Raw genomic sequence first — 27,548 nt, 5'->3', positions numbered from 1 at the left:
ATTTAATACACAAGGTGACGCATTGGCTAGATAGATCACTAATTAATGGTTGCTCCATTGCCCCCCATATCATCATGGCTAGAAGAGTCGGCTGGGTGGGGAAAGCAACATATAAAGATTGGCGTGGGGACTGCATTGTAGTTAATGTGACACATCCTTTACACGCAAGAGCCATATTATGTAATAAGCCAAGATCAGACGCCCACACCAGTATCCAGGCCCTTCCGCTCTCCTTTTTCTACCCAGACGGTGCCAAATATCATAACTCCTGGGGCAGTATACCCAGTCGATCTCAAGGGTTGTTGTTGAAAAGTCAAAAAGTGTGCTTCAATACAAACAAGTCCATTCACCTCACAAATAGATTTCCCCTTTAAGGGATCTTGACAGTATTGACTGACTAACAACCCCTAATGACCACAAGACCAGCACAAACTCCCGCTCTTTAGCTCAAACGACTACTCAGACCCGGCCAGATAGTGACTATGAAATGTTAGACCCTTCTGTTTGCACCTTTATGTCTTGGAACATTGCGGGTTTGAGGGCGAAAAAAGATGTCATGCAGTAGACAGCTATATTAAAAATTTGCCCATATCATCGCATTGCAAGAAACTTGGGACACGTTGGATTCATTTGTGATGGATGGCTTTGCCTCCTTTTTTAAGGCTGCATCTTCCTCCGCTACAGGACGAGCTAAGGGAGGTTGCCTATTTTAATATCACTTAAATTATCATGCTCTATTAAGAGCCTGCTCAATTAATCTCCTAACCTGTTACCAGTTGAATTAACTTTCCCCAGAAGACCCACCCTGGTGATTATACATTTGTATGATTCCTTTTGTAGAGCAATTGATAATGAGCATATAGTCGCTCCCACAAGAGTTTTTTAGAGGAGATTGCAAAGCCCAGACACATCCCCTACGAAATAATTGTAATGGGAGATTTTAATGTACATCTTTGACCTTCAAACTGCTTACTGGACAGGGGAACAATGGATGACCTGGCCACCGTAGTTCATTTTGAACATTCACCCCAAGGTACCCTGCTAGAAAGCATTTTTGCTAGTAATAATCTACCCTGTCTAGAACACACGAATGCGGTGGAGACTATACCCTCCTTTTTTGGGAGGGGATGTTGGACAACTATTGATTATATTGTGGTGTCTGCCCCACTAATTCATAACACAACATGGACCGGCTATAGTGACCACAACCCAATCATTGCAGATTTCAAAGGTTTAACAGTCACCCGGGGTGCTGAGTTAAAGACCGTAGCAAATGTGGAAATTCAGCTTACTGATCAGGCCCGTAAAATTAGATGGAGGACGATCATTCCGGAGTACTTTTTATCCCAGTTATATGCGGAGGGTAATGAAGATATCAAGCAATGTCTCGACCTACATACTGAGGCTGAGGAGGTCCTACAAGCATTTGACAAATTGTCAAAACGGATTGCAAATAAGTTAACTGGTAAAGGAGGCCCAGTAGGTACAAAGGGGGGAAATGGTTTAATGCAGACTGTTCCAACCCACAAAGCCCTTATGGTAGCACTAAAAAATTAGCCTAGGGATTCCGTATTGATTAAAACACGTAGGAATGAATATAACAAGGATCTAAAGCTGAGGAAAAAGGAAATAAAGGAACAGGCATGGTAGGATTTAAAACAGGTAAGCACCCTTGCCAATAGTTCCAGATTTTGGATGGTTGTAAATAGCCCCTTTTTTAAGAATGACCACACGACAAGAACCGAATGTGTTATCCCCGCGGATAGATGGATCAGCCACTTCGAACAGATCTATGCCTAGGTGGCTGTAGATCAAATGAACTCATCCTGGGTACCCTCTACCGTACCGATTTCATTAGGTTTTAGAGTGAACATAGTTCAGAAAGCAATTGACGATACATCTGCACGAAAAGCCCAGGTCCTGGCGGGATAGCGGTGGATCTTTATAAAACAGTCTCAGGTACATTGGAAAATGTTTTAACCATGGTTTTTAATGCTGCTACAATGGTAGTTTTACCTCATTCCTGGTCTACGTGGTGATTTTGCCTATTTTTAAAAAGGGTGCTAGAGATGACCCAGTATGTTACCGCCCGATTTCATTATTGGATTCTGCAGCAAAAATAATGGGAAAGGTTATTTTAGATCGTCTAAGTAATTGGCTGGAAGAAAGAAATTTGTTATCAGAATTGCAATTTGGCTTTAGAAAAGGTATGGGAACAGTGGACCAGTGCATGAATTTATATATTATGATCAGTAAATACACCTTAGCCAAAAAAGGTTGTACGTTTATGGCATTTATGGATTTGACGTCCGCCAAAGTAAATAGATCTAAATTATGGCTTTTATTGTTAAAAATAGGTATGGACGCAAATTTGGTATTTTTCTTACACTGGTCTCTTTTTAATTTAACTGCCTCTGCAAGATACAACAACATTGGTTCATTAACAAATTCATGGAAGGTAAATAGTAATCCAATCAAGGGGGTTGGGATGAACACCACATATTCAGTGTTTTACAAAGTTTGTCCAGGTATTCCGAGAATGCGTGCAGACTGGTAATGCCCAAATTCCACTGGAGAGAACAACAACTGCTTGAGAAGGGGCAACCTCTTGCCCCTAACCAGACGCACAGCTGAAAGCTGCCTTCTTTGGCGATTATATATGCCTATTAAGGTCATCCATGTAACCATTTGAATCTATATTATTCATCTGTTGACCTTCATTTCGTTTTTATAATTTGAATCCACCTTCAGTAAATATTGCCTGTTTTCAGGTTTCTAATATTCAAACTGTGCCCATCCAGGCCTCTTGAAAGAATACGAATGATGCAAAGTTCATCACCAGCAGTGTTTTATTTAAATCCCAATGCATTTCGGGCTGCGAAGCGCCCTTCATCTGGGGACACTATGAAATAAAAATAATTACCAATTAATAATCTAAACTCAGATACACATTTTACAACATCTAAAGACACAAGCCAAAACTTTTTTGATCAAACACATTGTCAAATTTGCATTGCAACTTGATATTTTCATCAATGTAATCTTTTGTGAGCACTCCTAACCCTGTCATGCTGTTTGCATAATGAGCCAATACCTCCACTAAACCATGTCACTAACTTTTTACTCATCCCCCTCCCTTCGTTTATAAGTGTCCCTTCATTCCCAAACTACCCTCATTCCCTTTATCTTCCTTGATGCTTTCCTCACAACACTACCACCTGCTTTTTATGAAAAATTAAGGTCACCATGTGTTTTTTGAACATCATAAAACAACCTTTGCAATACTCCGTTTTGCGTCCTCAATGCCTCTCTGTTTTCAACACAAGCCCACTGATTCCAGCACCTCCGGGTAACCATTTATAAGTGAAGACATCATAAACCCTTCACTTTCTTACCCCTCTGACCTTTACATTTTCCACTTGTTTCTCACTTTACTCTGTGACAGCAATGTTTACTCATGTTTCCCCTACCTTATTTAACCATATCCTTGCAACAAGCATCAGAACCCATCCCATACCTGCTGTAGAAAATTAAAATCCTTCAGTTCTCAACATCGTCACAAGCCGTGATTAATCACCACATACTTCCTCCCTCTTATCAACACTCTAAACCTCCCTCCTTTCTCCCAATTGGCCCAAAGTGCAACTTGTCATGCCATTGCACCTGCATGTTAATTAAATAGACCACGTTGCTCCTGCATGTTAATCAAACAAACTACGTGTCCCATATTGCAATTCGCCGGTAATCCAATTTGCCGGTAAACTTTCCTTGAAAATGTTTCAAAACTGTGTATAGGATAACCATTGTACTGATTAATCATAATTCATCTGACCGCTAACAATCCATAAAAGTCTGTTTTCTATGCGCTGCAACTTCATGTTGGTGATGAACTTGATGTTTCGCCAACCATGTGGATTCTTAGAGCTACTTCCTTGTTCTCCTTCGTTATCCATGTTTAAACAGCGGGTGCAATCCCTGAGTAGGGCAACATATGAATCATTCAATCAAGGGGGTTGGGATCCACACCAGGTATTCAGTGTTTTACAAAATTTGTCCAGGTGTTCCAAGAATGCGTGCAGACTGGTAATGTGGCATGCCCAAATGCCACCGGAGAGAAAAAAAACTGCTTGAGATGGGGCAACCTCTTGCCCCTAACCAGACGCACAGCTGAACGCTGCCTTCTTTGGCGATCATGTATGCCTATAAAGTTTATCCATGTAATCATTTGAATCTATATTAATCATCTTTTGACCTTCATTTCGTTTTTGTAATTTGAATCCACCTTCGGTAAATATTGCCTGAGTTCAGGTTTCTAATATTCAAACTGTGTCCATCCAGACCTCTTGAAAGAATACGTATGATGCAAAGTTCATCACCAGCAGTGTTTTATTAAAATCCCAATGCATTTCGGGCTGCAAAGCGCCCTTCATCAGGGGTCACTATGAAATAAAAATAATTACCAATTAATAATCTAAACTCAGATACACATTTTACATCATCTAAAGACAGAAGCCAAAACTTTTTTGATCAAACACTTTGTCAAATTTGCATTGCAACTTGATTTTTTCATCAATGTAATCTTTTGTCAGCACTCCTATCCCTGTCATGCTGTTTGCATAATGAGCCAATACCTCCATTAAACCATGTCACTAACTTTTTACTCATCCCCTTCCCTTCGTTTATAAGTGTCCCTTTGTTCCCAAACTACCCTCATTCCCTTTATCTTTCTTGATGCTTTCCTCAGATAGAGGAGTAATGCAGGGATACATCCTTGCACCGGTCGTATTTACTCTCTATATAAATAATTTAGGGGCAGTGTTCTGTGATGCACGTATGGACACACGAGATTAGGTATTGAGCCCATCCCTGCCTTTTTATTTGCAGATGATGCAGTTAACTCTTTTATCAATTTTATGGTCACTTTAGACCTTTCTGCTAAGTTTTACTAAATCACATATAATGTCGTCCGCAATTCAAAAAGAACTCACTCATATGTAAAGGTGGGGTGTTTTTCAATGTAGCAATCTATCCATACCTGGGCGTGCTATTTTACGAAACTGGTACTTGAGTGGCACACCGGACACTTATGAAAAATACGTTAGCGAGGGCAGCACTTGCGACAGTGGACTTTGCCAGAAGATTAGGAAGTAAACCCTTAGTGCCGCTCTTGAAGGTTTACAATGAGAAATGTGTCCCCATGACAACATATGGCAGTGTGGTTTGGGGTTACCAGGAGGTCAACGTCCTATAAGGGGCAGAAAATAAATATCTACGGATACTTTTACCGGCCCCCCTAAGTACCCCTGCCTTTATGGTGCTTGAAGAACTAAGACAGGGCTACATTTCAGATTTTACTGCAGTGCCCCCCTTGATATGGTGGTTAAAAACATGGTCCAGACCAAAGCCCACCTTAAACCAAATTATTTAAGAGGACTGTCTGACGCTAGATAGAGCCTTAGACAATCATCCCCTGGTTAGGTTACATTTCTCAACAGCTCTCTGCTCTAGAATGTCCCGAGCTTTTTAATCAACCCAGACAGCTGCATTTTGAAGAAGTGAAAGACATAAAAAATCAATTCCTAACCAAGAGAAGAATGGAAAGAGAAACAAATGATCTTAGCAAACCCACATGTAGATACTATGTGATTTTAAGCCCCGGGATTTTAGATCAACCATTTTGGTCTTTTATCAATAATCTGCATCATTGTTTCCTTTTCTCTAGATTTAGATTTAATTGCGTTAATTGGCTTCTTACAGTACCCAGGGGTTTCTCAAAGGCAGGGTTCCTAAAGCCTTGTTTATGTGATAATTTTTCAGAACAAGATTTGGTGCATTTTATATTTTTCTATGGTTTTTATAATGAATTACGATCTAAACATATTTTACCTCTTTTATAAAAATTGCAAATTTGCACAAGTAAGACCAGCCTTGATCTATTTGCAAAGGCTCTCGTCCCCACTGATATATTATGGGGTTGCTAGCTTTTTATTAGGAGCAGTACGTAGAAGGAAAAACATGGATTGCCCACAGTAATGATTTAGGTTTTATCTGGCTGAACAAGAAATGCTTTACATTTTCATGATGAACTTTCTAATTATGTATTGATATTTGCACATGTACAGTAGTTTTTAATTCTATTTCAATGGCTTTCTTCCTGTGTAATTGTGCTTTTATGGCCAGAACGTGGCCAAATAAAGTTTTATTGACTTGACTTGACAGACCCCATAGATGTTCTGAGAAGACCTCTAAAACGACCAAAATTGCAAAATGAGGCTGAGCCTGACTGATTAGCATATCGGCTTGGTGCTGACACTCACGCACTCCCCAAATATTTGTGGTTATTCTAATAGCAGAATGAACACAGCGAGATGCTCTCCTGCAACTAGCTACAAAAGCAACCTGCACAACTTTAGGGGGAAAACGGCGAGAAACGCTATCTGGCCATGAAGCATTCCTGATAGATAGATTGAGGACACAGGAAGGCTGGTTCAATGAAGTTTATTTCATGAGAAAGATCCCATCCATCTGCAAGCCAGCATCAGCCTCAACTGACTCCTTTACTCTATCACAGTACCCCATGACATACATACAATTCTAAGCATCATAACAAAGACATGTTATAAAGGATGGAATTCGACACATCCCCCTTCCTTAACAAATTAAAGAGCAATACTACAAAAAGCATAAAAATAATTAACAACCAACAAAGAAATTATACATCATCATCATATCGAGCAGGTTGTCTAATAACCCTAGATGAACGTTGTGCATTCTGTATAACAGGATCTTTGTTGGGTGGATTATCATGAACTTCAAAATCAAAATTTCCCCTGACTGCTACCACTCTATTTAAGTTCCAAATATGTGTTTGTATCGCATTATTAAATACTTTAATAACTCTTATGGGTTTCATGAATTTAGACGAAGAACTTCCTAACAAACCAGGCCGCTGTATCATCACCCAATCACCAACTTTTACAATTGTTTTCATAACAGCTTTCTTTGAATCAAAATATTTCTTCCTAAGCTTGGCTTTTTCGTCATCTTTTTTTGTATTATCAGACCATCACACACACTCTTTTTGCCTTTAGATAATTCATACCTATTGACACAAGAAGGCTCCACCATAGTATTGGGCACTCTCCCTCTGATCAGCAGAAAGGGTGTTTTACCTGTTGTTGCATGTGGAGACAATCTATACTCCTCCACCTTCTTTACAACTTCTTTTTTTTCCAGTTAAATGATTGAGATTCAGCTAAAACAATAGTTTCCTTAATAACCCGATTAAATCTCTCAATCATGCCATTGGCCTCTGGATGATACAGAGAACAGGTCTTATGCAAAATATCCTTAGAAGGAAGAAAATCTTCCATTTCCTTGGAGATAAATTGCACCCCATTGTCGGCTAACAATGTTTCTGGAAAACCTACCTCAGCAAACAAATTTTCCAAACATTGAATCACATTATTAGTGTCAATAGTCGATAAAAAGAAAATCATTGGCCACCTTGAATACATGTCAATTTTAGTTAACATACATGAATGTGACACCTTACAGTGAATTGGTCCAACAATATCCAAAGCAATGTCTTACCAAGGTGTATTAGGACGCTTTCTTAAAAACATTGATTGTTCGTGCGTACATTTAGATTTGTCACTCAGCATGCATGGAATACAGTCTCCTATGATACGTTCAACCATCTTGTACATACCAGGCCACTAATACGAGCATGCGTAATCGCTCTTTATTCTTAGAAATACCTGAATGAGATCAATTAACCCAAAGTTCTTTCCGAAGACTGTAGGGCGGAATTAGTTTAGTACCACGAAATAATAATCCTTTGTCCACGGACAACTCATTAAGCATTAACCAAAATAGTTTTGTAAATTCAGAACCATCCTTGCTACTGTCCCACCTCCTTTGAACAAGAGAAATTACCTCACATAAAATAGGATCACAAACTATTTCCTCACACCACCTTTCCTCGGAGATAACATCATGATCCACGACACAGACCCACTCTTCATCATCATCAAATATATCTTCTTGTGAAAAAACCAGAGAAAACAAGTTGAGATAACACATCAGCAACACCTGGGATATATTTAAGCACAAAGCTACACTCTTGCAAACCTATGATCCACTTAGAAAGCCTACTCGAGATTGAGTCCAAGCCCTTTTTATTGAATATATCCACTAATGGCTTATGATGTACTTCTTGGCAGACCTCCATAGGGACCTCACAGCCACGGTAAGATACGACCGAAAAGGGAATTGCACGGGCAAGATTAGCATCACCAATGGTGTACGGCAAGATTGTATCTTAGCCCCCTTGCTATTTACACTATACATCAACGATCTGGGCGGTGTTTTAGGAGCCGCATGCAAGAATATACCACGGGCAGGGAAGTTTCTAATACCGGCATTATTATATGCGGATGATGCTGCCCTTTTAGCTCGGATCGCAGTGGGACTCCAATGTCTTTTAAATTCATTTTATGTGTTCATGTCTTCTTTTGATTTAAGTGTCAACTATGGTAAATCTCATGTCATGGTGGTGGGCCCGAAAGGTAGGGTTTTGAAAAATGTAAAGACATTGCAATGTAACGGGCAGAAATTGACAAGAATCTCCAGGTTTCCTTACCTGGGGGTTGTATTCAATGATAGTTCCACCTGGCACCCCCAATTGTTGGAAAAAAAAATGCCTTTGTCCGTTCCATTCTGGCAGTTTGGGGTTTTTCCCGCAAACTGGGGGTAATTCTGTCAGAACACCAAATGCGACCTCCCCAGGAGCAGACGCTAGACCCCAACACCCCCTGACCAAACACAGGAGACAGTGATTGAAATACTAATCTCCTGAATTCAACCAGAAGGGAAAGGGGAAGTGGAAGACAAACAAGAGAGACTTCAATGGTGATGGTACCGACCAGAACTCGTCTTTCTTCGGTTATTTTCTTCTGGCAATACCTGTAACAATGACAATAATGTAACTCTATTCTAAAACTATTAAATTCAGACTCTAATTATTCTTTAGATATTACTCTCATTACCTTTTTCACCATTGACTTTGCCCCACTCTATGTTTGCCTGAGCTTTTCTTTGATCAGTTGTAAGAGCTTCAGCTCCCGCTCAAGAACCGAAGAATGGAATAAGGAATAATGTTCTTTCTCGCTTTCGTGATAGGAAAGGTTGAAATTATAAAGTTCGATTCTCACGAAAGCTTGAGCAGTCTTGAATTGAACTCCAAGTCTATACGTGCTTCTGAGCACTCAATTCCATGAAGCAAGAGTTTTTGAATAGTCACTTAACAATTGTAATTCAGTCACTGTACTCCTCACAGGTTGCTGAGGTGACGCAGAATTCAATTATAAACTGAATATCTTACTTGGTTCTGAAGAATGGAAACCTTCTCTTCACAGAAGGCGTTCCTCCAAATAATAACGCTTATTTCATATCCTCGACTTCTCACTATCTCCTGTACTTGACAATAATAGTTCTCTGACGGCCAATGGACTCTGAAGATGAATTCGTGAAAGAAACAAATTACCACAAAACTCGAGTGTTACTCTAGAAATAGTTCTGAATACTTTCCTGGACAAAACTGCTCTGAAACTTTGAAGAAGCGCACTAAAACTCAGGCGCGCTGAGGAAACGCTGCTCTCTCCGTCAATCTTTTCAGTTGAAGTGCGCAGTTACCTGGGCGCGCATGCGCCAAATCGATGTTACTGATCTCGCGCTCCGGAAGACTAGAGCGAGAACCTTTGTCTTCTCGCAGTGGCATAGCTGGAGCAACTGAAGACAGACTCAAAACCCTGAGAATGGATTTCAGAGTGGTCTTCCAGGTAGGTCCTTGACGTAACCAGTGTGGATATTTATTGAATGATTTCTGGTTCTTGCAATTTCGTTTCTTGACCTTGCAGAAAGTGGGACTAGGCAATGGGGTCATGACAGTACTCCCCACCAAAAGGCGTCCCTTCATTCTTGGCTTGTTTGGATTTGACTGATGAAACTCTCGCACAAGTCTAGGAGCATGAACATTGTCAAACGGCTCCCAAGAGTTCTCTTCAGAGCCAAAACCCTTCCAACTGATCAAATAATGCAATTTACCTTTTCTGATTTGAGAATCTAGAATTTTATATACCTCAAACTCATCTACAGAATCTACTTCTATAGGTTTAGGTGTGGATTGCATTCTTAAGTGTTGTGGGCTTTTCTTTATCAAAGATACATGAAAGACTGGGTGAACTTTCAAATATGATGGCAAGTGTATTTCAACTGAGACTGGGTTGATCATTTTATCTACCTTAAAAGGTCCGATAAATCTGGGTTGAAACTTGCGGTTTTCTTTTAACCTAAGGTGTTTGGTGGATAGCCAAACCTTGTCTCCTGCTCTGAAGGGAGAATGTTTTCTTCTCTTCTTATCTGCTTGTGCCTTATAACTGTTCTTAGCTTTTTCGAGATTTTCTTTGGCTTGACTTAGGGAATCTTGCATTTTTTCTACAAAACCCTCAACTGCTGGAACTGGAGCCTCCTCCCTACTTAGAATTAAACTAGGATGTCTACCATAGTTCAAGTAAGAGGGGGAAAAACCTGTGGAGGAGTGTTGAGCATTATTGTAGGCAAATTCAGCTGACCAAACTAGATCTGACCATCCCCCCTCCTGATTCATCAAATAAAGTCGTAAATATTGTTCTAGCTCTTGATTGACTCTCTCGGTTTGTCCATCAGTTTCCGGGTGGAAACTGGTTGAGAAACGAGCGTCTATTCCCAATCTTTTGGTGAAGGCCTTCCAAAAGTGGGAAACAAATTGTGACCCTCGATCTGTGACTATGACTTGTGGAATGCCATGCAGTCTGACAATATGCTGAGTAAATATTTGAGCCAACTGAGGAGCTGGAGGGATACCTTTTAAGGCTACAAAATGAGCCATTTTAGAAAAAGTGTCCACCATCACTAATATTGTATTCAACCCTTGACTAACTGGGAGATCTACAATAAGGTCCATGGAAACCGTATGCCAAGGATGAGGGGGGTAGGCAAGGGCATTAACTGTCCCAAAGGAGCCCTTCGATCAGATTTGCCTCTCAAGCATCGCTCGCAGGTGGTAACATACTGTCGTATCTGTGATCTCATCTCCGGCCACCAAAAATTTCTCTCAATTAACTCTGTAGTTTTCTGGATTCCCTTGTGACCAGCTAAGGCTCCATCATGGCAAAACTTCAAAGCCTTCTCCTGTAACTCCTTTGTAGGAAGGTATAGGCTATTCTGATGATAAGGCAATCCCTTTCGAATACCTCTATTGGAGTCTTCTTTGGACCACACATTCATTTCATCTGAAGATAACGCCTTCTGTATCTCTTCGGTGAAATCAGTTGTAATGGAAATGGCAACAATTTTCTCCTCTGGAATTATCGATTGATCTTTTGGATTGACATCTCTGGAATTAGAATCGATTCTGGAAAGCGCATCTGCTTTAACATTACTGGTGCCTGGTCTGAAAGTGATAACAAAATTGTAATCCGCGAAGAACAGAGACCAACGAAGCTGACGTGCTGTCAACGTCTTTGCTGACTTTAAAAATTGCAGATTACGGTGATCAGTATAAACAGTAACCTTGTGAGCTGCGCCAAGTAAATAATGTCTCCATTCAAGAAAGGCCGCCTTGACGGCTAACAATTCTTTGTCCGAGATGGAATAGTTGCATTCAGGAGGAGTCAATTTCCGAGAGTAATAAGCCACTGGGTGCAACTGACCTGTAGTCGGATGGCGTTGAGATAAGATCCCTCCTATGGCGACATCTGAGGCGTAAGCCTCCACAAAAAATGGTTCTTCAGGTCTGGGATGTAATAGAATGGGAGCTTGAGTGAAAGATCTTTTTAAAAATTGGAAGGCTGTTTCCGCTTTCTCGTCCCACTCAAACTTGACTCCTTTTCTCAATAAGCGTGTAATGGGACTAACCTTATGAGAAAAGTCTGGAATGAATCTCCGATAAAAATTGGAGAAACCAATGAAACTCTGAATTTCTTTCACACTCGAAGGGGAAGGCCAGTCTTGCACTGCCTTGACCTTGGAAATATCCATGCTGACTCCTTTAGGAGATAATACGAATCCAAGAAACTCCACTTCTTCCACATGGAAGGCACATTTCTCCAGTTTTACAAAGAGATGATTTTCAAGTAATCGAATAAGAATTGATCTGACATGGGAAATGTGTTCATGAACATTTTTGGAAAAGATTAATATGTCGTCTATGTAGACCACAGCTATTCTGTCCAAATATTCTTGTAGGATGTCATTCACAAAATGTTGAAAAGCTGCTGGGGCATTACATAAACCATATGGCATAACCTGATACTCAAATAATCCATGTCGAGTCCGAAAATCCGTTTTCCATTCATCCCCAGCAGCAACTCTGATCAAATGATATGCTCCACGCAAGTCTAATTTGGTGTAGATTTTGGCATCTTTTACTTGGTCCAGGAGCACTGAAATAAGTGGGAGGGGATATCTTTTTTTAACTGTCACCTGATTGAGCGCTCTATAATCAATACAGGTTCTCAATTCACCATTCTTCTTTGGAATTAAAAATAAGGGTGAAGAGACAGGCGACTTGGATGGTCGAATGAATCCATTCTCTAAATATTGCTCCAGATATGTCTTTAAATACTTGTTCTCATCTTCTGTCAATGCGTAGATGCGACTACACGGAAGCACGGCTCCCGGTTCAATTTCTATCTTGCAATCATACGGGCGATGAGGAGGAAGTTTCCCCGCCTCTCTCTTATCAAAAACTGCAGATAAATCTCGGTATTCCGCTGGAATCTCTTGGGTTTCAATCGAACAAATCAGAGGTGGATGATCGGCCAACTTTCGCGCTGGAGAGTCTTCTTCTACCGAAGGGGAGCCAGAAAAACAATTCTCCTTACAAAAAATTGAGTCCATATCTACTGTTCTCTTCTCCCAATCAATGCGTGGATTGTGCTCAGTTAACCACGGAAGACCTAATATAAGCTGGAATTGTGGAGCATCGATAAGGTTAAAAATTAAAGTTTCAGTGTGACCCCTCAACCCAGTTAATTGAATCTTCTCAGTTTCATGAGTGATTGGGCCAGATGATAAATTTGTTCCGTCCACTGCTCTCACCGGCTCTACAACTTTCTTCCGTATGAATTGAATTCCAATCCGTTGAGCATACTTAATGTCACAAAAATTGCCCGTTGCTCCCGAGTCAATCATCACGGTGACTTCACTAATCTTGGAATTCCGAAACTCGATAGTAAATGAAACTACTAAATGAGGAGCAGAGGATTGAAGAGTATTAACAATCTGTTGGTAATTTGAAGCTGACTTTGGTTCTGCTTCCACCTGTGCAGCTCCGACTACAGGTGAAGCCGATCTTTTACCTGCTGAGACATCTTTGGCCTTTTTGGACAGTCTTTGACATAGTGGCCCGATAATCCACAATATAAACACAATTGCCCCGCTCTTCTTCTTTCCTTTTCTTCTTTGGATAAAGGCCCCCTGATAGATCCAATTTGCATGGGCTCCTCTGACTGAGAACTTTCGTTGACCTTTTGACTCTCAGTTTTCATACGATCGAATCGAGGTGGAGGAAGACGAAAATCTTTTCTCTTTTCACTCTTCCGTTCGTTGAGCCTATGATCCATTTGTAAAACCAAATCTATAAGCTCGGAAACTTCTGTGGGTCTTTTTGGAATCTGCGCTAAAGCGTCCTTGAGTTCATCTTTTAACCCTCGATAAAAGATGGCAGCTTACCATAGAGTAAATGGGCTGAATCATCGGATCTTTGGGGGGGGGAAAAAAAACTGTATTGAATGTCATTGTGTCTTCTGGTGTTTTTGGACCTCTATGTTTACATTTGTATACTTTTGTGGTTTTTGATATGAACCGAATAAAGTATTCTTGACTGACTGGCTTATGATCAGTATGCACCTCAAAATCAACTCCCCAAAGAATTTTTTTGTATTTTTTGATAGCCCAATTTACTGCAAGAGATTCCCTTTCTACCACAGAGTAACGAGTTTCAGGATTTCTTAAACTCCTTGACAGAATCATAACAGCTTCTATACCTAGAGGGCCATGTTGTTGAAAAACAGCACCTAACCCCTTTTCACTTGCATCAGTTATGAGAATCGGTTTAATGGTGGGATCAAAGCTTCTAAGATATGGTGCTTCATTGAGTTTTTCTTTAATGTTAACAATTTCCTCTTCACACAGACTAGACCAAACAAATTCTACACCTTTGCGTAGCAATAATCTCATATTAACAATAGAGGCAGAAAAACCTTTCGCAAATTTTGCATAATATTCAATCATGCCCAAGAATTTCATAAGCTCAGTCTTGTTCAATGGAAGACACATATTATTTATGGTATTGATTAGATCAGTCTTAAGTTTGACTCCATCTCCAGTTATATTGTGTCCCAGATAATTAATAGAGTTTGATCTAAATCTACACTTCTCAGCTTTGATGGTAAGATTATGATCACTCAAACACTTTAAGACTGATTTAAGTCTTGGATCATGCTCACAAACATCGTTTGCAAATATTAGAATGTCATCCTGATATACACACACACCAGGAAGACCTTTGAGCACGCTATCCATAACACGCTGAAACACTGAAGAAGAAGATACAAGCCAAAAGGCATACATATGAATCTAAATGTACCAAAAGGTGTAATAAAGGAACTGTAATCTCTGGAAGACTCATCCAATTCAATGTGGTGGTAAGCAGATGTTAAATCTACTGTGCTGAAAACTTTTACCCCAACAAGAAGAACCAAAAGTTCCGTAATGTTCGGTAAAGGATACCGATCTTCCACTACATTTTTGTTAAGTTATCCCAAATCAATACAGAGACGAAGATCCCCATTAGGTTTACGTGCTGCCTCAAACAGAGCCAATCATTCTGTTCCTTCAACTTCTTCAATAATGCCCCCTTCTTTCAACTTCAAGATCTCTTTTTTCATATCTTTCCTGACAGAAATAGGTACATTTCTCACCTACAACATACAGGCGTGGCATTTATTTTTCATTTAATCATATGACGGCATCCTTTAAAGCACCCCAAGTCCTCTTTAAAAACATTGAGAAATTCTGCCTTCACCTTACGTACAAATTAATCATCACTAGTCTTTGACACAGAATAAACTTCTTCTCTAAGTTGAATGGGTGGATCAGCATTTGGATCAAATCAACTCCTAAATCTCCTTAGTGTAACCCACTAATTATACTGTCACCTCTCTTGGATACGTAGATTTTCTCAGAAAACAACCTATTTTTATATTCTATGAGACCTACAAAATAACCATGTACTTTGATTGGCTCACCACCATATGCCAGGAGAGTTATGTCAGGCTTTAATAACACAATTTTCTCTTTTAACTACTTAACATAAAACTTGTTAGAGACTAAGGTAATTTTGGCGCCAGAGTCAAAAAGAACTCTAGTAGTTTCACCTTCAATCAAGATTTCATCAAAGGGACTCGCTGTGCAATTTTGTTTGCTTTAACCTTGAACTACTATCTGCCCACATTCAAAATCTTTAGAGCCAGATTCAACTTTACAATCATTATAAATTTCTATTTCCTTAACTTTTGGTTTGCTTTTGCACAATGATGGAAGATGTCCCTTTTTCTTACACTTTGTGCAAGTTTGATTAAGTGCATGAAACTTTCTATCATTAGCAAGATTTGCCACCTATAACACTTTCTTTCAGTCAGGTTTTATAACTTCCTTCTTATCTTTAGCAAATGGACTTTCATTTTTATCCTTAACAACATGTACCTTCAACTCTTTATTGTAATCTTTTTTTATAATAGCAACACATTTAAGAGAATGTTCTATTCTTTTTGCTACTGTTAAGACCTTATCTAATGTGGCCTCATCACACAGCCAGAGTTCTTCCATGACCTTTTCTATATTGCATCCAAACATAAACTGATAACGAATCCGCGCATTAGTTAGATTATCAAATTTGCCGGAAGAAGCAACCTTCCTTAGATGAGTCACATATGCTTCAATAGTTTCTTCTTCTGCTTGCATACATTTAGCAAACTTTCCAGTATTGTACTAACCTTAGGAAGGTAATGGTTATCAAGTTTTTTAATACAAATTTCATTAACAATTAAGGCTCTGGCTTCCGTGGGAGAGAGATCAGGTAGATGATCAAAAACGTCTTGATCTTCTGACCCTAAGCAGTGAAGAAGCAATGACGATTTTCTTTCCGCACTGAGTGAAGGGTCACACTCTTGCATATCTTTCAAAAACAACTTTCCACTTTTTCCACTTTATAGGTGGAGAATTTGGACTGGATAAGAAAAATGGAGCTACAGTAACATTCTGCATTATGCAAAAGTAACAAACAATAGTAATTACAAAATACAATCCTACTGTATATTAATATAAAACTACTGATGTACGAAGCAGAATGTATTGCTTTTACGACAGGTCGGTGTAAACCAACCCTGCTGTAGAGTGTACACCAATTAAGTAAAAAGGTTCATTAAGAAATGTGCATGTCTCTGAATTCCAAAAGTATATAACACTGTTGTAGTAGACACGCTAGTAATGTATTAAAAAAGTGAGCATCTCACTGAGTTCAAGTGTGTGTGCCGCTGAAATGTAAAACATACAAACACTGGTTTAAGTGTGTGCATCACTGTCTTATGAGTTACACACTGGATTTCAAATTAAAGTGTGCGTGTCACTGTTCTGCAGGAGACACACAAGATTGTGTATTCAAGTGTGCATGTTACTGTTTTGCATGAGACACTCAAGATTGTGTATTCAAGTGTGCGTGCAAGATTCCATACTCGTGTGCATGTTACTGCAAGATTCCACACATTGAAATTCACCGTTGTGCAGGAGACACACAAGATTGTGTATCCAAGTGTGCGTATCACACTGTATTCAAGTGTGGGTGTCACTGTTCTGAAGGACACATGCAAGCTTCCGTACTCAAGTGTGCGTGTCACTGTTCTGCAGGAGACACGCATGCTTCTGACTCAAGGGTGCGTGTCACTGCTTTATAAGCAACACAGGGATTCAAATTAAAGTGTGCGCGTCACTGCCTTGCAGAAGACACGCTGAGATTCTGTATCTGCGCATACAAAGCCTCAGGAACACAGCGATGAATGCAGGGTTGCCAAGCAACGAAAACCAAAATGGCTTCCACGTTTACATTGATGCGTGTTGACAGAGGACGCCCCTGACGTGCTAACACAGGACGCTGAACAACGCTGAAAGCTGTTTTGAAAGTTCCATAAAGAATGGCAGAAGTTCAGCGCTCCAAAATCTAAATGAGGTAAGACTTCTCAAAAGAGTTTTCTTTTAAATGCTACACGTGCAGCAGTTTGCTTTTAAACAATGTGGCGCTGTGAGTCAACAACCTCTGAAATACAAGACTGTACATGAGTGAAGTAGCTGGGTGCCGAATGAGCAGAGAGAAAACCTTGTATGCAGATAGCAACGGTGGCCATCTTGAAGTCAGGCAGCTTTAAGGACATACCCATTGGTCATTGTGGGGCGGCCATCTTAAAGTCAGGCATAGTGATTGGCCAGTGAAAACGACATGCACAAGTTGCAAAAAAGAAGCATAACAAGTGTGAGATAACACAAGTGACCAAAAATAAATAAGCACGAGCACAGTTAAATGAACATTGAAAGAGCAACGACCGCAATTAACCTATCCAGGCACCTGTGAACAGGTCGATCAGAGGCAGGAAAGGCGGGAAGCACGCGTCATCAAGATGGTGACCCCAGAGACATCCCCACAGCGAAACAAAGTCAAGCCCATTATTGCAGGAGGTTCGCACCTGCGGGCCCCGGAACCCCTAACACTGACCACAGGAGGGAGCATGGGTCCCAGGTGGCAAGAGTGGCTTGAAGATTTTGAAGACTACATTGAGGGATCTAAAGTGAGTGTTGATAAAGAGAAATTGATCGCCCTCCGCAACCTGGCAGGTCGAGAGATAAGCAAAATAATCAAAGATCTTCCCCCTGCAGATGCCGGAACCTATGACAAAGTACGTGAAGCACTGAACAAGAAATTCCTCCATAAGAGAAATGTGGACTACGAACGTCATGCGTTTCATCAAGCGCGCCAAGGGAAGGACGAGGCGATGAGCGCATTCATCACCCGACGGCGACGGCTATCCAGACATTGTGAATTTAACACCTTTTCAACAGATGCTGCCATAAAATCGTAAATCATAGATGGGTGTCACTCAGAAACTCTCAGGAGGCGACTGTTAAGAAAACCCCATGAACTAGACGACATTGAAGAAATGACTCGCGTCTATGATCAGGCCGAGGAACATGCCACCAACATTGAAACAGGATGCAACGTGAGCCATGAACAAGTGCGTCGCGTCCAAGCCAAAGGCAGCAGTCGAAGAAGCTCGAAAGACAAGCAGTGGAGATCACAACCGTCGTCTCATCAAAGATACCCAGAGCACAGAAGGCGAGAACCTGGGCGGAGAGAAAGGAGACCAGAGAGGACAAATAATGCTACAGGTGTGAATATGACTACCCTCATGCGGATGCCTGTCCTGCCATGGGTCAGAGATGTAAGAAATGTGGGCGGACGAACCACTTCGAAGCGATGTGTGGGGACTATCACAAAGAGAGGCGAAGCGAAACAACGAGGTCGTCTCGCTCTGACACCAGAAAACACCACATAAGAGTCGTTCAAGGAAAGACCACATTATCCTCAGGCTCATCACACTCTAGCCGAGAGTCGCGAAGATCCCGATGGGAGCGTAGATCACCATCCCGGGACTCCAGATCATCATCCAGAGACTCTGAATACACAGTTGAATACGTGAACATGATTGCGGACCCTGACCAACTCAAAAAATATCCACGCTTGGACATAAAAGTAGGGAATCATGACACTAAATTTGTGCTAGATAGCGGGGCTTCACTGAACTATATCCCGGTCACAGAATATGAGAGGATGAGCCCTAAGCCTCCACTGACATATGCGCCAGTCCGAGTTTTCACTTGAATGTCCAAGAGACCACTTCAATGCTTGGGAAAATTCCCTACCACACTCAAACACGACGCCATCACCATACAGGCAGTAATACATGTCATCAAGGGCAGAGAGGCCGACTGTCTACTCAGCCTGCCAACTGCGGAGCGTCTCCGCCTTGTTGAGATCCTCTTCAAGGTCAATGATGACCAAGACATTGTCAGCAAGTTTCCCAGGCTATTTCAAGGACTAGGGAAAATGAAGGGCTGTCAAATACATCTACACATCAATGAACAGATCAGGCCTGTAGCACAGCACCCTCGACGTATACCATTCCATCTCCAGAAAGCCGTCGAGGATGAACTTCATGACCTTCTGTCAGCAGACATCATTGAACGGACGGATGGTCCGACCCCATGGGTATCGCCAGTGGTCATCGTGCCCAAGAAAGGCACCACCAGCAAGGTGAGGCTGTGTGTCAACATGCGATTGCCCAACACTGCGATTGAGAGAGAACGCCATCCTGGGCCACATCTGAGCGACATGATCTCTGCTTTGAACGGGGCGAGGGTGTTCTCGAAGCTGGATTCAAACAAAGGCTATCGCCAGCTGGAATTGGACGTCAAGTCCCGTTACATCACAACATTTGCAACCCATTTAGGACTCTTCAGATACAAGAGACTGAGTTTTGGTGTCTCATCAGCTGCGGAAATTTTTCAGGAGGCGATCCGGCAAATCATTCAACATATCCCTAACACTCTAAATTACAGTGACGACATCCTTGTGTACGGCTCGGATGTCTGTGAACACGACATAGCACTTGATTGCGTCTGCCACGCCCTGCTAGATGCGAACCTGACATTAAACAAAGACAAGTGTGAGTTCCACCAGTCCACTTTGAAATTCTTTGGCCACATTTTCTCGGGTGCAGGGATGAAACCCGATCCTGACAAGATAGCGCCTCTGAACAACACCAAGAGTCCTCAGGATGTCAGAGAACTAAGATCGTTCCTAGGGATGGCCAGCTACTGTCCTCGTTACATCAGAGACTATGCGACCATCAGCCATCCTCTTCGCATCCTCACCAAACAAGGCCAACCATTTGACTGGACGCCCCAGTGTGAACAGGCGTTCAGGGAGATCAAACGTGCAGTGGAGTCTGCCGATAACCTCTCGTACTTCAATCCTAAACGGAAGACTGAAATCACTGTAGATGCTAACCCTGCAGGGCTGGGGACTATCTTAGCACAATATGACAATGACTCTGACCAGAGGCGCATCGTTGCCTATGCCAGTCGCAGTTTGTCCGATCCTGAAAGGGCATACTCGCAACCTGAGAAAGAGAGTCTTGCGGTGGTCTGGGCATGTGAACATTTTCATGTTTTCATCTATGGCAAGCACTTTTCTTTGATCACCGATCATCAGGCGCTAGTCACCATCTACGGCAACCCCAGATCCAAAATGCCTCCGAGGAACGAGAGATGGGGCCTGAGACTCCAGGAATATACTTTTACCATTGTTCACGAACCCGGGAAGGCAGAGAACCCGGCTGACTATATGTCCCGTCGTCCTCATGCATCATCGGACTCCAACCCTTCCATTGCCGAGGAGTACATCCACTTCGTGGCTGACCAAGCACTGCCACCTGCCATTCCCATGGAAGTCATCCGAGAAGTCACGATGCAAGATGCTATCCTGCAGAAAGTACTCCGCAGGATTCAAACCAACCGGTGGAGACATGATCCTCAAGAAGAAGACAATGACCCGGCTGTCAAGCAGGAGATGCAAGCATTCCGACACGTCTGTGACGAACTGTCTGCTATTACAGATGGAATAATACTACGAGGTCAGCGGATCGTGGTCCCCAGTCAACTACGGCAAGGCGTCATCGACCTTGCACATGAAGGGCATCAAGGAGTAGTATCAACATAGCGAGCCCTCAGGGAAAGCGTGTGGTTTCCCGCCCTGGATCAAATGGTAGAATCCACCTTGAAAGATTGCCATCTGTGCCAGCTGACCAACAAAGGTGACCCACCGGCCCCATTGCAAATGACCACCCTACCCAATGGAGTATGGCAAGAGCTCGCCATGGATTTCGACGGACCATTATCCTCTGGCAAATACGTGTTAGCCATAATCGACGAATACTCGCGATATCCCATTGCGCAATTCGTGCCATCCACAAGCGCCGCCAGCACTCTCAAAGTGCTGGATGAAGTGTTCGCAACATGGGGCGTCCCCAGAGAGGTGAAAACAGACAATGGACCTCCATTCAATGGGCATGAGTTCAGTGCGTTCGCAAAGCACCTGGATTTTAATCACAGAAAAATTACACCTATTTGGCCACTGAAAACAGTCGCTAACATCACTATCTCCTATAACCAACATTTGGAGATATTCGCGCTAAGCGCGAATATCTCCAAAAGCTAACACCTGCCCTGAGCAGTTCTTAGCCATGTTATCCAATGGGAGGTGGATAACATGGCTAAGAGCATTAGCTCGGTAATGCATGACTATCGCTGACTTTTCAGCGATATTCATGCATTGCAGCGATTTTTATCGCATTTGCGATAAACATTGGTAATACCAAGGTTTATTTGCGGTAAACATCGCCGCAGCGCAGCGGTAAATTTTTGTCTCTAACCAAGCAATAGCGATAATTATCGCTATTGCTTGGTAATATGCCCCTGTGATCTTTGTAACTTGACCCCAGTCCTCAGACTTCCATCCTCCTGGCAGCATCACCTTTATTTGTGAGTGACACAGAAAGAGGTTAGGTTTAACTCTTAGCTGATGTACAGAGGAAGGACTCCCAACCGTTATCGCTTTTATTACTTAAGGAAGTTGCAAAGGTGACGCGATGTATGCTTTGAAGCGGCACAAAGGGCACCTGCATGTAGCAAAATACACGTTAACAGCAAGTTAAATGCTTAGATGAATATACCCAAATACATTTTGATCACTACAAAACAGTTTAAAAATGAAATGACCAAGTTCCCCATGTCTGTTAAAACTTTTGCCACTTTCAACCATTTCTGAGCTTAGTTATTACACATTGCTTGAAAAATTCATGTGATCTCTCAAAAATAAAACCCCAAAATTGTCTTTCCACATGCCATTGTGATTATGTTAATTTGTTGTTTTTGACTTTTAAAGGGAGTATTTTTATATAAGTACATGCATCTTTTTTATGATGTCACATCCTTTGTTGTCATTTTGGATTGCATGTAAAAAATTTGCGGCCCCCGTAAAACATCGTTGTATATTTTTTCATCGTGGCTTTTTCAAACTGAGGATAGCATCATACAATCCAGAAGTCTATTCGATAGAATTGGTTCCATGTTGATGCTCATAGGTCACGTCTGTTCGTGTTTGTTGTTTAATAGCGTGTTTAGTCTATCTTTTTTGAAATTATCTGGTTCTTTTGTGAAAGCGCTCTGACACCTTTAGGTAAAGTTCACGCTTTAATATAAAACTTAAATAAATAAATAAATACATAAAATGGTGTAACAGTATGTGTGATTACGCCAGGATTTCAATAAAGGACTGTAGAAAGGCACTGGTACAGCCAGCAATAATATGGATTTTAATCACGGAGCGCCATCTAGTGGTTACATAGGCAATTATACATTACTGAAATGTTACAATTATTTAGGCTACTAAATCACATCATAGGTTTTTAATTATTGATTTGTACATAATAACTGGAATGTAGAGCAAGATACTGTGTTACATTGCTTCATGTTATGATATATTATTAGCCTTCTGAATAGTGTTTGGATGGATTGTGTCCTATATAAGAAAAGTGAAGAACCCTTAGCACACATAAATGAATGACTTATGGATAATGGATTTATTACAGCTCTAAAGCCACATTTTGATGAGAAATGTCACTGCTAGCAACTACTGGTACACTGGGCACTCCCTCACAAGTAACTCTATCTATATCAACGTTTTGGAATACAGTTCACCCTCCTTTACCAACACAAAAGAATCAAAAAAACTTTACAGAACAACAGAAAAACAACAAAGCATTATGAAAGATAACACTAGAGTGACGAAAGTGACTTGACACACCCTTTGATCTCTTTCCTCATCAGTGCACTCTTTTCACTCTTCCCCAAATGTACTTCTTTGGATCTCCCTCACTTCATCACATACTAACATACACTACACTCACATTTAAGCAATATATTTACTTTTGCTTTTTCTCAGTAAATATTTTGTAAATGGCTCTGACAACTTTAGGTAAAGTTCACGTTATACAAAACTGCATTAAATAACTAAATAAATAAAATGGTGAAACAAAATGTGTGATTACGTCTGTATTTCAATAGAGGACTGTAGAAAGGCACATGTTTACATGTACATGGACACTCACGCACAACCATCCATTCACAAGCACGCACACATACATCCACCTTTTACAAGCACTTACACACACACCCACTCACATCATGCTCACATGCAGTGGCGGCTGGTGACATTTGAAAGTGGTGAGGAATAACAGTTTGGTATGACTTTTATGTAGTGAGCAACGTGGGCAAGATTAATGGACAAACATTGGGTCCAGGCTAGATACTCCTATAGAAGAAAAAATTGAAAAAAGATCTGCACATCTTCAACCACCTCTTCCCTGAATGTACTTCTTTGCATCTACCTCACTTCACAACATCCAAACATACACTACACTCACTCACCTTTAAACAATATATTTACTTTAACTTTCTCCCAGTAAATATTTTGTAAAGTGCTCTGACACCTTTAGTTCTCTCTTTTCACTCTTACCCGAATGTACTTCTTTGTATCTCGCTCACTTCACCACATCCAAACATACACTACACTCACATTTAAGCAATATATTTACTTTTACTTTTTCCCCAGTAAATATTTTGTCATCTTTGCACCTCTTTGTAAAGTAGAGGTGGAGGCAGGGTTCCTTCTTAGTTCTTTATTTCAGATAAGGTAAAACAGGTGGTGCCAGGAAGCACAGCTGTACAGCAGATCAGTCAGGCTTCAACTGTTACACAGAATCAGAACACAACAAGAAGTAAGGGCATTCTAAAGATTGGCTCGCTCTTAACACGAGCCTTAAAGCAACATACTGTATAATTATAATAAGCACAACATAACACACCCCCCCTCACAAAGAAACAAAAGAAACAAGGAAGAGAAAGGAACAGAAAAAGAAAAAAGAAAAAAAAACAAATAAATCATGGTGAACTACCTAACATAATCTTTTAGCCAACTGGGCAAAACTCTTTTCCTTTTGGAAACTTCTGCAGCAGGTGAGGAGGGTACAGAGACTGTGTCCCTATCGGCGGAAGGAGAACCCACACCAGGAGGAGAACTCTCACTACCACTCTTGTAACTTGTGTCAACATGACAAGGTTCATGCAAGGACTTATTAACTTGACAGTCAGGAGAACCAATCACCACTTCCCCTTCCCTTAATTGAGGAAGCGAAACACAAGGCGCAAGCTGAGATTGTAACTCACTACCTTCAAAATAGTCTTCAACCCAATCGAAATCCGTTTGTCTGCCCCTCACAAATCTACTCTCATCATGATTTTGACAAATATCCAAGGCCACATCCTTCAGGTTCCAAACTTTACCATCACTTAATCTGACCGAGTTCCTAAGAACTTCAAGAACCTTTTTAGGCGAATCAAATTTATTTTCACCTTTCAAAACTTTGTAAGGTTTTTTAATCCTAACCCAATCTCCAGCTTTTACAATGACATCCTTTGCACCATGACGTTTATCATAGTATACCTTACTTCTGCCATGCACTAACTCCAAGTTTTTCTTTACCTCCTCAGGTGACTATTGCTGAACACTGTCTTTGAATAACCAACTAGGATTAAATTTGCACCTGGGTAGTCTACCTCTCATCATTACAAAAGGGGAAACACCCGTACAATTATTCAACGTCACCTTATAAGACCAAACAGCTTTCTGTATTGCCAATTTCCAATTTAAACCCTTGTTGTTAGCCGCCTGCAAAATGCCTTTACTCACTCTATTAAAGCGTTCTACAGTTCCGTTTCTGCTAGGATTTTACAATGAGGTTGTTTTATGTGTGATGCCGCACTTCTCAAAATATTCCTTAGCAGCCCTGGACAAAAATTGTACTCCATTGTCCGTTAAGATATACACAGGTAACCCTTCTACAATGAAAATCTTATCCAAAAACTTTAACACAGCTTGAGTGTCCACTTTATCCACAAATTTAACTATAGGCCACTTGGTGAAAAGATCAATAGCAACCAATCCATACTCCTTTGCATCACCAATTGGACCAAAAATGTCCACAGCGATAGTTTCCCAAGGCATACTCGGAATGAGTCCTTCACTCATCGTTGGTCTCAAAGTCCTCAAGGATTTATCTGCGGAACTACAAACAGAACAACCCTTAACAAAGATTTCTACCTCACTGTCAACTTTCGGCCACCAAAACAAATTTTTAACAGACATTTTAGTCCTTACTATACCAAAATGTCCCTCATGACACAACTGTAAAAAAAAATTCCTTAACCCAGAAGGTGGAACAATCCTGTCCCCCCTCATCAAAACTTCTTTTTCTAATGACAACTCAGACCGTACCTCCCAAAACGGTTTCAAACTGCCTGACAAAATTTTTTCTTTGGGCCAACCCTGACAAATAAACTTTGAGACTTATACTAACTCCTTGTCTGCATCATGCTCTCTTAACCAATCCTCTTTGTTGATGGCTGGGACACCAGAATCGTGTACAAACGCCACACTAAAGTTCCCCCAAGGATCATCCACACATTCTTCCAGCGGGGAAGGAAGTCTTGATAGACAATCAGCTACAACATTGTCTTTCCCTGGTACATAAGTGATATTGTATACATATTCCTTCATACGCATAGAGATTCTTGCCAACCTAGCAGAAGCAGTAGCAGTGCCATCCGTGGATAAGATGTGGACTAATGGTTTATGATCAGTCCTGATGTTTACCATCTTACCCCAAACAAATGCACGAAAATGCTCTAAAGCCCATGCACAGGCCAAAGCTTCCCTCTCTATAATAGGGTATCTGCTTTCTGCTGGTGACAATGCTCTGGACGCAAATAAAATAATCCTTTCTTTTCCATTTGCTCCAACTTGTGACAATACTGCGCCCAAACCTTTGTCGCTTGCATCAGTTGTCAAAAGACAATCCAAATTGGGATCAAAACTAGATAAGGCGTTTACTTTTTGCAATTCCCATTTGATCTCAGTAAACTCTCTTTCACCCTCCTTAGTCCATTCAAACTTTACATTTTTCTTTAGCAAGGACCTGATGTTATAAACCTTGGAAGCAAAATCCTTGATGAATTTGGCACAGTACTCTGCCATTCCCAAAAAGGATTTGATTTCCTCTTTAGATTCAGGTGCAGGCGAAGCAACGATGCTTTCTATCAGTGACGCTTTTGGCCTGACACCCTCTTCACTGATGATATGGCCAAGATATGAGACACTTCTTTCACCAAATTTGCATTTAGATAATTCCACGGTTAAACCTGCTGAATTAAGTGTGTCAAATACCCTCCATAGCTTGGCGTCATGATATTCTTTGTCAGTACCTGCAATTAGAACATCATCCTGGAAAAAACAAATGACATCCATATCACCAAACAATTTGTGCATTAAACGCTGAAACACAGCTGCGGCCGACGCAAGGCCAAATGGCATTCTTATAAATTGGAAACAACCAAACGGTGTGATGAAGGCTGTTAGATGTCTCGACTCAGGTTCTAAAACTACTTGGTGGTAAGCAGCAGAAAGGTCTATTGTGGAAAACCAAGTTGCTCCTCTTAAGGAAGAAACCATCTCGTTAATTTTAGGCAAAGGAAATCGCTCAATTACTATGTTTTTGTTAAGATGGCGTAAATCAATACACAAACGAATTTTGCCATTGGATTTCCTTGCTATGACCACTGGACTGATCCACTCTGAAGAATCTACCTCTTCGATAACACCCTTAGCCAAGAGACCTTGAATTTATTTTTTAACTTCGTCCCTTATTAACAGGGGAATAGGTCTGACCTTATGCACTTTAGGTTGTGCATCCCCCTTGAGCATGATTCTATGCTCAAACCCTTTCAACTTGCCTAACTGTCCACTCACCACACTGGTGAATTTACTTTTCAATACATCTTCTAATCTGCTACACTCATCTAAGACTAACACTTTCTCCTTACTGTTAGGGTCTAAGATAATGTGAAGATTCTTCTGGTCATACCAGCCTAGAACAGATGGCCCCTTATTGGCTATGTACAACTTGCCTCTAGTTACCCTACCTTTAAAGAGGAAGGTGAGCCATCTGAAACCCAACAAGCCAATCCTGAATCCGCATACACATTCACTTTGATGCCACCCAAAGATACTTCGCAAATTGGTTTACCTTCCATGGCTTCATCGGTGATATTTAACATATAGTTCCCCCTCACATTTTTCACACAACCATCTTCATCTTCACTACTTTCGCTAACATATGCATCCTCATTCCAGATACATTTGACATTACTACGTCTGCGAC

The sequence above is a fragment of the Lissotriton vulgaris genome, chromosome 7 (genome assembly GCF_964263255.1).
Source record: "Lissotriton vulgaris chromosome 7, aLisVul1.2, whole genome shotgun sequence".
NCBI lineage: Eukaryota > Metazoa > Chordata > Amphibia > Caudata > Salamandridae > Lissotriton > Lissotriton vulgaris.
The sequence above is the reverse complement of the archived record's forward strand: the minus strand, read 5'-3'. Positions refer to the sequence as shown.